The 9,997-nt window shown below is 46.5% G+C and overlaps 1 protein-coding gene across 11 annotated transcripts in view; it reads right to left on the bottom strand.

Moving 5' to 3' along the window:
* Window positions 1–7,854, bottom strand: part of KTN1 (kinectin 1) — a 106,193-nt gene extending 98,339 nt beyond the window's left edge. For all 11 annotated transcript variants that reach the window (XM_056133196.1, XM_056133201.1, XM_056133198.1 and 8 more), the window contains exon 1: window positions 7,723–7,854. The gene's annotated coding sequence lies outside the window, so the exon portion shown is untranslated. The remainder of the gene's footprint in view (window positions 1–7,722) is intronic.
* Window positions 7,855–9,997: the final 2,143 nt, after the last annotated feature.

The raw sequence follows: 9,997 nt of genomic DNA on the forward strand, positions 1-9,997 counted from the left end.
ATATGTACAATAAATATATACATTTTCATGTTCCTCTTTCTTAGAACATGATTTCACTGTCACTGTCCTCCCGTTGTTCATCAATTTGCTCGAGCAGGCCAAGTAACATTGTGAGACTTGTTACTGTGTTTGGCATATGGATACACCACCGATAGCTTGCCAGGCTTTGCCCTGCAGGCGAGATAACTCTCGGAAGCTTGCAGGGGCTCTCCAAGAGGGGCAAAGGAATCAAACGCGGGTGGGCCATATTAGCTGTGTGCAAGGCAAACGCCCTACCCACTGTGCTATCACTCCAGGCCCAACAAGGGAGTTTTTAATGTACAGCTTACCATGTTCAAATTTATTTCAGAGATAACAAGAATTAAGCAAATCTAGTAAGTAAAGTAAAGGCCCTCCCGTTGATCGTCGATTTGCTCGAGTGGGCCCAGTAACGTCTCCATTGGAGACTTTGTTGTTACTGTGTCTGGCATATCCAATACTCTCGGTAGCTTGCCGGGCTCTCCGAGAGGGGGGGAGGAATCGAACTCGGGTCGGCCATGTTGGCCGCTTGTAAGGTGAACGCCCTACCCGCTGTGCTATCGCTCCAGCGGGCGTTCGCCTTACAAGCGGCCAACATGGCCGACCCGAGTTCGATTCCTCCGCCCCTCTCGGAGAGCCCGGCAAGCTACCGAGAGTATTCGATATGCCAGACACAGTAACAACAAAGTCTCCAATGGAGACGTTACTGGGCCCACTCGAGCAAGCAAATCTAATCACTAAATTTTTGTACATACTTCCATCACAATGCTTGTATATTAATCAACAAAAGCAACTGGCACACAGAACATCCACAAAATTGATCTTTTTAATTTTGTTCTCCATTTTTATCCTCAAAAGTAAATCTTAAGCCCTTTTCTTGAAACTCCTAACCACTGACTTCCTTTATTACAGCAAACCAAACCATTTCCTTGGCTACTCAAATGACTCATTCCTAAGAACAATAATGTTCCCACATTTTACAGTGACAATGTAGTAAAATATTAGTTCTCTTGGTAACACAATTACTGAAATTATATATTCTGATAAGTAACCATGTAGCACTGTAGCACTGTCCTTCTGTTGTTCATCCATTTGTTGGAGTGGGCCCAGTAACTATATAATGTTAGTCAAAAAGTTTAGATGTGTGGGGCCAGAGAAGTGGTCCCAGAGATGAAGTCAGAGATGGAGAAGGGCGCTTGCCGTGCAGCAAGCTTTGGTAAGACTCAATTCCCCGCACCCTATCCCTGAGCAAAGAACTATAAATCCAAGATCTATATGCTTAACCAGTCTATTGTATTTTGTTCTTTTGAAATTGACTCCTACTACTGTAGAATGTTAAATCCCAAATATTCAAGGCAGTTCTGAGACAGTTCTACCATATATCCTGCTTTCAGGATGAATCTGTCAAGACCATGGTTACTGAGTTTCACTGAAAACAAACCTCTGTCTTAATTATTAACCAAAATATTATGGATGTAATAACTCAAAACCTGCAAAATACTCCAATTCTGAGTTTCCAACATTTCTTTAAAAAGCAGATTCTGTTATCTATGTGGGAGATACACACACATCACACATTCTACAAGGTGCCTTGACCAAAGCCAAGTGTGTCCCCCCCAAAAAAAATTTAAAAAGTAAATGTGGATAAATGACATAGTGCACTACTAATGCTTGGCAGCTAGGATCTTATAGTTCCTATGAATTTTATCCAATATGGAAAATATCTTAAGAATCTATGTCACCACATTAACTGATATTCTTGGAAAAATATATGGGTGGTATGTACAGAAAGCTAATACTTTTAGTTATCATTCTCAATTATATCATACTCACTTCTATAAACACATTAAATGTGCAAATAAAAACAAAAGCTAAACTATTTCTATAAAAACTTGTTAAACTAAATCTTGTACAAGACCCTAATGGTTTAGAAAAACCTAGAAGGATTATACTTAGAATGAATTCCCAGTGCCCACTTTTTTTTTTTAAATTGAGTCACTATGAGATACAGTTACAAAGCTGTTCATGCTCTGGTTTCAGTCTTACAATGTTCAGACACCCATCCCTCCACCAGTGTACATTTCCCACCACCAATAACTCCAGTTTCCCTACCCCATCCATCAACCAAAGTCTCTTCACTCCCTCCCTCCCTCTCCCCCATCCCCCTTTGCTTAGCATTATGGTTTGCCTTAAAATACCTACATTTTCATTCCACCTTTAAGAAGCCAATACTAGAAATCATAGGAAAGGCTTTTGGGGTCCTAGTTATAGGAAAAAATCAGAAGACCTCCCCCCAACTCAAAGGTAAGAGTTTGATACTGTATGAAAAAAAATAATAAAAAAGTAGGAGGGGCCACAGTGATAGTACAGCAGATAAGGCCCTTGCCTTGCACACGGCCAACCTTTATTCAATCCCCAGCATCACATATGGTCTCCCCAAAATCAGCCCAGGAGCGATCCCTGGTGCAGAGTCAGGAGTAAGAGCTGAGCACCACCAAGTGCCACCCGAAAACCAACCAAAAGGAAAGTAAAGCTCTTTAAAGTTAAAATGAACATTTAAACTGCAGAGTTTGTACTTTTAACACTTTTTAAATTATATCTAAGCACTGATCCAAATCACATGGGGTGGGTAACATGGGATCTCTACTACACTCTTTATATATTCCTCCCTCCAGAAATGGGAGAAGGCTTTGTGCCACTTCTCTTCTGCTCCCTGATGTTCCTAGGAAAGGAGTAAATTCAAAACCCCACTGAAGTATCCATTATAGGAAGGACCAACTGCCAGGTGAGGATTCAATTCACTTGCAATAAAGAAATCTTTAGGGTCTAGAGCAATAATACAGAAGGTAGAGTATCTGCCTTGCCCACAGCTGACCGGGGTTCAACCCCTGGTATCCCATATAGTTCTCTGAGCAACACCAAGAGTAATTCCTGAGTACAGAGCCAGGAGTGACACCTGAGTATCACCAAGTGTGACCGCCAAAAGCCAAAAAAAAACAAAAAAAAAAGGCTTTATTGAGTACCTCTGATGATCCAGACGAAATCCACAGAATTCAAAACAAAGACAGAAAGCCCTAACCAAAGATAGGTTACATTATAATAAAGGAGAGAAGAGAGACTAGACCAACAAAATTACTGCTACAGAAAAAAAAATATACCAGAGTACAGGAGTCATAAGCAGGGTAGTACAATTAACTTTACATAAAATAGTAAAGCAAACCTTTCTAAAAAATACTTGAAAAACAAAAATTTGAAAATGACTAAGAATCAAAGGAGCCAACCATGCAGATATCTTAGGGCAACAGTAATCTGGGGAGGAGGAACAGCCTGCATAAAAGACCCAGAGACAGTGGGGCTGGAAGTTAGAAATACACAGGGGAAAAAATTTAGAAAGGTATGGGTGAACAGGGAAAGATGGAGTCTCCAAACTCTGTAAGCGCTTCTAGGCCATAAAGAACATGGCTTTTACAAGTCTTTGAAGGGTACTGAGGAGAAAGTGATGTTTAAAGAGCTGAGCATATGGCTCAGATTCAATACCTGGCACTGCACTTTCCCCTGAGCACCCAAAGGAGCAACCAACAACGAGGAGCAGAGCCAGGTGTGGTCCAAAAAGCAAAGAGAGAGAAAAGGGAAAGAGAAGAGGGAGAGACACTATCATGTGGTTGCTATGTTGATTTGGTTAACATAGTTCCAAGATACGTCTCAGATGACTCCCAACATTTTTTGATATTTATTGGAGCCTGCTTTCAAATTAATCAGAGTACGGCTGTACCTGTGGCAGGATTAGAGGAACGTGAAAGTATAGTTTAACACACTAGCACTCGCAGCCCACTGTTGAAAGTGGTTTAATTAAGGCATGAATGTGTTGATTCACATCCAAGTGGAAATGCAGAACAGGTTGTCTGGAGTGCAAGACTCTTCCTAGGCTGGTGATATAAATACAGAAGCCTTCAGCTTATAGATATTTAAAGCCATAATACTTGTTGAGATCACAAAAGGATTATAAAAAGAAAAATGAGCCAACGACTGCACATTTCAAGTAAAAGTCAGAAAGTCAGAATGAGCAAAGTAAGGAAAGAAACCCAAAAGGCAATGTTCTGGAAGAGTCTATATAAATGAGTGATTTTCCACCTTGACCCTTGTATCCTTCCAACCTTGTTTCCTTCCTGTGGAATCTCATCCTACCAGTTGGTCCCCAGTGTCATGGTGTAGCCCCCATTTATAAGATTTTCACCCTTGAAATATGTTGGGAGCCGACAGGGGGTCAGATGGTCCCTGGTATAATATAGTACACAAATCACTTGCTGAGACAAGATTTTAGTTCAGGTTTAAAATTCTTAAAATCAGTTTACAGCAGCTAAGGAGACAGGTAAAAGACCAAATTCATTCTCTCTCTCTCTCTCTCTCTCTCTCTCTCTCTCTCTCTCGAAGTGCACAATACCTAGTGTTCAGAACTTACTCCTGATTCTGCACTCAGGGATCACTCCTGGAGAGGCATGGAAAGCAATATGAGGTGCCAGGGATGGAATATAGATGAGCTGTGTGCAAGGTAAGCACCCTACTCACTGTATTATCTCTCCAGCCCCATTTTATCTCTTTAACCAAAAAATCATGTCTACCACTTTTAAGTCTTAAAAAGCCAAAAATACTAATTTAATAATTTTATATTTAGTTATAACCAGTTTAATAGTCTGGTACACAGTTACAACTTGTCATTATTTTTCTTTTTCTAGAGCTCAGATAAAATTAACCAAGCTCCCTTAGGCCTTCTCTTCTGTTCAATTTTCTGTTCATAGAAAAAGTAGCTTATATTCTTATCTAAATAAGTGTTTTCCCGATGATTATCAGATATGTTACATTCTAAGATCAGAAATTTCAAAGTTATGTTCAAAACAACTAAAAAAAAATAAAACTACCCATAAATGACCAAAAATATAGTTTCTGAAGTTCTCTGAACTTACCTTTAAAATAATAACAGTACACAGACACAGCTTATGTTATTCTCAAATATTTAAATGTTCTTGCAAAGCACTGTCACTGTCACTATTCTCCTATTGTTCATCGATTTGCTTGAGCGGGCCCAGTAACGTCTCTATTTTGAGACTTGCTGTTACTGTGTTTGGCATATTGAATACGTCACAGGTAGCTTGCCAGGCTTTGCCGTGTGGGCGAGATACTCTCGGTGGCTTGCCGGGCTCTCCGAGAGGAGCGGAGGAATCGAACCCAGCTCAGCCGGAATGGCTGCACACAAAGCAAAAACAACCAACAAAATTTTCCTCTGCTATTAAAAGCCTGGAAATTAAAAATGCCTTTCATATATTTCATGTAAAACTCTACTTACAAACTTACCAACAGTAACAAACTAAACACAAGTCCTTTAAAAGTTAAGCCTCAGAAAAGCTTCCACTTCTTAGGCCTCTTAGAAAGGCCTTATTAACTCAACATCTATTTATTAAGATGATCTCCTTACTAAAAGCAGATTAAAATCTAGTAACTAGGAGGAAGTCTGAGGTAAGAAAACCAAGAAAACACTTGCATCAGATGAGATTACTGACATTAAGAATTAAGATAGAGAGAAAAGGAACATCATGAAGTTTATTCATAAACGTTTTATTCATAATGTTAACCCTGAGTCATTCCAGTTAAACTGATAATCAATAACTTCATCATTTTTAAAGGCTTCACATAGTAATAAACTGTCTTCCCATGTAAAGGAATAGCAAATTGTCATCAGAACTGGAGATGCAGTCTACAACACATGGGAGGTGGCTGGGAGGGGCTGGGAGGGGCTGTGCGGGGCAGTGGTAGAGAGTGGCGGGCTCTCTGGTGATGGGTGTGGTGCTGGAATGAGGTATCCAGGAAACGTGCAATTGAAAGTATTATAAATGCCAGTACCTCAATAAAAATGAACATGCAAAAAAATTTTTCTTTTAAAAAGAAATGTTCTCCTTAGGCTTTGTTCCAATGAAGGTTCAGTGTAAGTCTCCCAAAGGTAAACAGAACACCGCATTCTCCAAGAACGCTTGATAGAGCTACTGTGGACGGCTGATGATGAAAACTGAAGAGACATTTCAAAGTCTGTCACTGTGAGAGGCTAATTTTTCTATGATGCTACCAAAGGAGCCCACTCATCTCTTAAGTCGCTAAGCGAGAGAGGGGAGAAAACATTAAATATGAATGCCAAGGACATTCACGGTCTACAAGGGGCTAAGGCGCTAGCTTCGAAGAGGGTTTGACCCAAGCACAGGAGGATACGATGATCCCCAGAGCTCCCTCAGGAATGACCCCTGAGCAGAGCGCCAAGAGTTTAGCCCCTGAGCACCCTCCGCGTGGAGGGGGGCCGGGGGAGGGGGAATGGGCTCAAAATGAAATGTGGCAACCTATGGCAAGGCTTATCTCTCCCAAAGCAAAGATCAACCCCAGAGTCCTCCAGTGTGGTTCTCGGGACCATCCCACAGCAAATGCAGGGTAAGCGCAGGAGAGGGCAACACGCCACCGGCTAATTTCGGAAAAGAAAAAAAAAAACCTCGAACTTGCAGTCAATCCCTAGCCAAAGACCATTCTCCCCAATAGTGTTTCTCTCCAACAGGCCAAGGGCGTCGGAAATTTCTCAAGGCTTTCCACAAGGCATCTCAAACCCCACCCCACCCCCGGCAAAAAGAAAAAAAAAACCCTACAGCCGCTTTTTAAAGCTGTGTCTCTTCTACCGATTACGCCACGCTTTCCCGCTCCAAGCCAAGAGCTCGGGTTCCACGGCAGAAGCGGCCGCGGCGGCGATGAAGAACCCGCCGGAAGCTCTTTCAGCGACCCTAGGGGTCGCTCGGGGTCGCACGCGCCGCGCCACGACCCACTGCACGGCACCCGACGACTTTTTTCCAGACTGCCCGCTGCCCCAACACCGAAAACATTTAAAAAAAAAAAAAAGAAGAAGAAGAAACGAAAAGAAAAGAAAGAAGAAAAAGTCTCCCGATGGCAGAAGAAGCGGGTCGGGGTGGGAGAGTCGGGGTGCGGTGGAGGGAGGGGGAGGATCGCAGGACACACCCCTCGGCGCACCGACGGGCGAACTTGCCCGCGCCCGGGGCCCCGCCGCCGCCGCAGCCGCCGCCTTCTCCACACTCTCTCCCGCCGCGGCTTCCCCGGCCCGCGGCGGCCGGGGTCGCGGCGGCGAGCGGCGGGGGCTGGAATTCCAGCATGGCGTACGCGTGGCCCCCGCTCCGCCTCAGGGACGCCGGCGCCGCCGTCCACCGGGCCGAGCCGGCGGTAATCCGCCTTTTCTTCCCGGGGGCCCTCAGGCCCCGGCTAAAAATAGGCGCCCCGGTCACCCCCGGGCCCGCTCGGGCCGTCCTCGCCCTCAGGAGACGTCCCCGAGGGAGTCCCCGGCCGCGCTCCGAGGCGCCGCGGCCGAGCTAGGGTCGGGCCCCAGGCGGCGAGGTGAGGCCTGGGCGGCCCCCTCGGAGCCCGCTCGCCGCTCGGGCGTCGGGGCCCGGGGAGGGGCCCGGCCGCGGCCACCAAGGAGCCGAGGCCTATCCCGAGGACGGCCGCGGAGCGAGGTGTCCCGGCGAGGGGGGGGGACCCCGCGGCCGCGCCCCCCAACCCGGCGCGGCCCTCCTCCCCCATCCCCCCGGAGGCTCGGCCAGCGCCGCCCTCCCCGGCCGCGGTCCCCGCGGCCCGCACCAGGGCTCGGCGTGGCCTGCCCGCCCTTACCCTGCGTGGCCGCGGCGGGAGACCGACCGGGAAGACCAGGCGGCGCGGACACCACAGCTCGCTCCCAGGCGCCGCCGCCGCCGCCGCCACCACCACCGCCGCCGCAATAGCTCAGGTGCCGCCGCGCCGCCCGGCAGGAAACGGGCGGCTTCGGGGCGGGGCGGCCCCCGGCACGTCCCGGCGTCTGGGCCGGCGGTACCCGGAGACCGTCCCCTTAAAGGGACAGGCGCCGCCGCCTCGGCCTCCGAGCGCTCGCGCCCGCACGCCCGCGCGCGCCGCTCAACCCCAGCGTCCTGTGGTTTGGGAATCCCCGGGTTTCCTCCCGGAGAAGAAGGCTCGCGGCGGCTTGCGGAGAAAGCAGGGGAGCTCGGGGCTCGGAGGATTTAGCGGAATTCGCTTTCTTCGTTGGCTTCCGCTCTCCTTTCTCCTTCGCTCTCCGTTGCTTCGGTCCTAGCAGGCCCTCCCAAGTCAGCATCCTCCCTCCCGTCCCCGACCCGGCAACGCTGGATGGTTTAGGGTTGGGTTATTTTTTTTTTAACTGCAAAGTAATCGTACTCGATTTCACCCAGCCTGTCCCAGATTTTTCTTTCTTTTTTTTTTTTTACCCATAAATCCCTGGAAGGTGAAAAATCCTCCGTTACTCTATCTCCAGCGTTTCTGAATTCTCTCCTACGGGCAATCCTAACTACCCACAGAGCGAGATATTTTAAACTGACCCAAATAAACTGTGTGCAGAGATGATGAAGCCGTGGTGTCTAGCGGCTCTCCTCGAAAGCCGGAGTAAATAAGTGGACTTGGCTGCGGAGTCCCCGGCCAGAACCCCTGCTAACTGGTGCGTTGGTTGCTTCAAAGGGATGGTAGCTGTCTCTTTAGGTCCTCTGGCAAAGTGAAATGGGCTGGTTTTTCAGTCCCCTGCAGGAATCAATCACTCCCAGACGGTGCACAGCACCGATACAAAAATAAAGCACTCCACGTTCTTTTCAAATCTGAGACTACAAAATGATCCCGACGCCTTTAGACACGCAAAATGAGATTTTGCTTCCCAGATCCTAATAAAAGGGGACAGGAGCAGATCAGTTCCTACCCCCGCGAAGAATCCCCTTTAGATGGACTGACGTCTGTCTACGTTTTGTAGAGCACCACCAAAGTGTAAATGAAAACGCAAGAGTTTGTGATAGCCTGACGTGCGAAGAACGCTTCAGCCGCCGTGCTCCCCCAGGTGTTCTGTCTTAACCTCCTTTTCTCCCTTCCCAGCAGAGTTGAACAGCCCCTCTATGGCCCCAATGCCCTCAAAGCATTCTGCTTCATGGGTATTTTGTGTAACAGAGAATCCAGGTGTTTTAAAAAGTAAAGCCCTGAGTTCCTTAATTCAAGGAGGGGATGTATCTATCCATCCATCTATCTATCTATCTATATGTAGATACATGTATGTATACATACTGGCGTTTAAAAACTCCATTATAAGTACACAGAAAGGAATACACAGGATCAAATGATGACACACCCTTGGCCTTGGATTACAAAACTGAGATTACCAAACCCAGACAAAGTATCAGGAGAGAAAAAGAAGGTGCTATAAGAAAACAATGGTATGGTGAAGGAGCATGGATACTTTGGTGGCGTGAAGCTAAAGTCCTACCTTTGCAAAACCATAGTATCAACACTATTGTAACCATGTTACCTAAACTACAGGGGAATTTTTTTTTTTACAAAAGAGAGACCTCTTGATGAGTTTACACCTATTTTATTTCCTCTAATTACTTCTACTAATGCATGTTTTAAATGAGAATAAAGGGGCTGGAGTGATAGCACAGTGGGTAGGGCGTTTGCCTAGCAAGCGGCTGACCCAGGTTAGATTCTCAGCATCCCATATGGTCCCCCGAGCACTGCCAGGGGTAATTCCTGAGTGCATGAGCCAGGAATAACCCCTGTGCATCGCCCGAAGTGACCCAAAAAGTGAAGAGAGAGAGAGAGAGAGAGAGAGAGAGAGAGAATAAAATGTCATTTTCCTAACCAATAGAAAACCACTGTCATTTTAAAGACAGTGATGTTTAGATATACCTTTAAATAAGACAAGTGGAATCTCAAGCGGGCACCAGTAACGTCTCACAACAACTTGTGAGACTTGTTGTTTCTGTTTTTGGCATATCAAATACGTCACGAGGAACTTGCCAGGCTTTGCCATGCAGGCTAGATACTCTCGGTAGCTTGCCAGGCTCTCTGAGAAGGGCGGAGGAATCGAACCTGGGTCGGCCTCATGCAAGGCAAATGCCCT

Source organism: Sorex fumeus, unplaced genomic scaffold (assembly GCF_029834395.1).
Source record: "Sorex fumeus unplaced genomic scaffold, SorFum_2.1 ptg000098l, whole genome shotgun sequence".
In the NCBI taxonomy this organism is placed as follows: Eukaryota; Metazoa; Chordata; class Mammalia; order Eulipotyphla; family Soricidae; genus Sorex; species Sorex fumeus.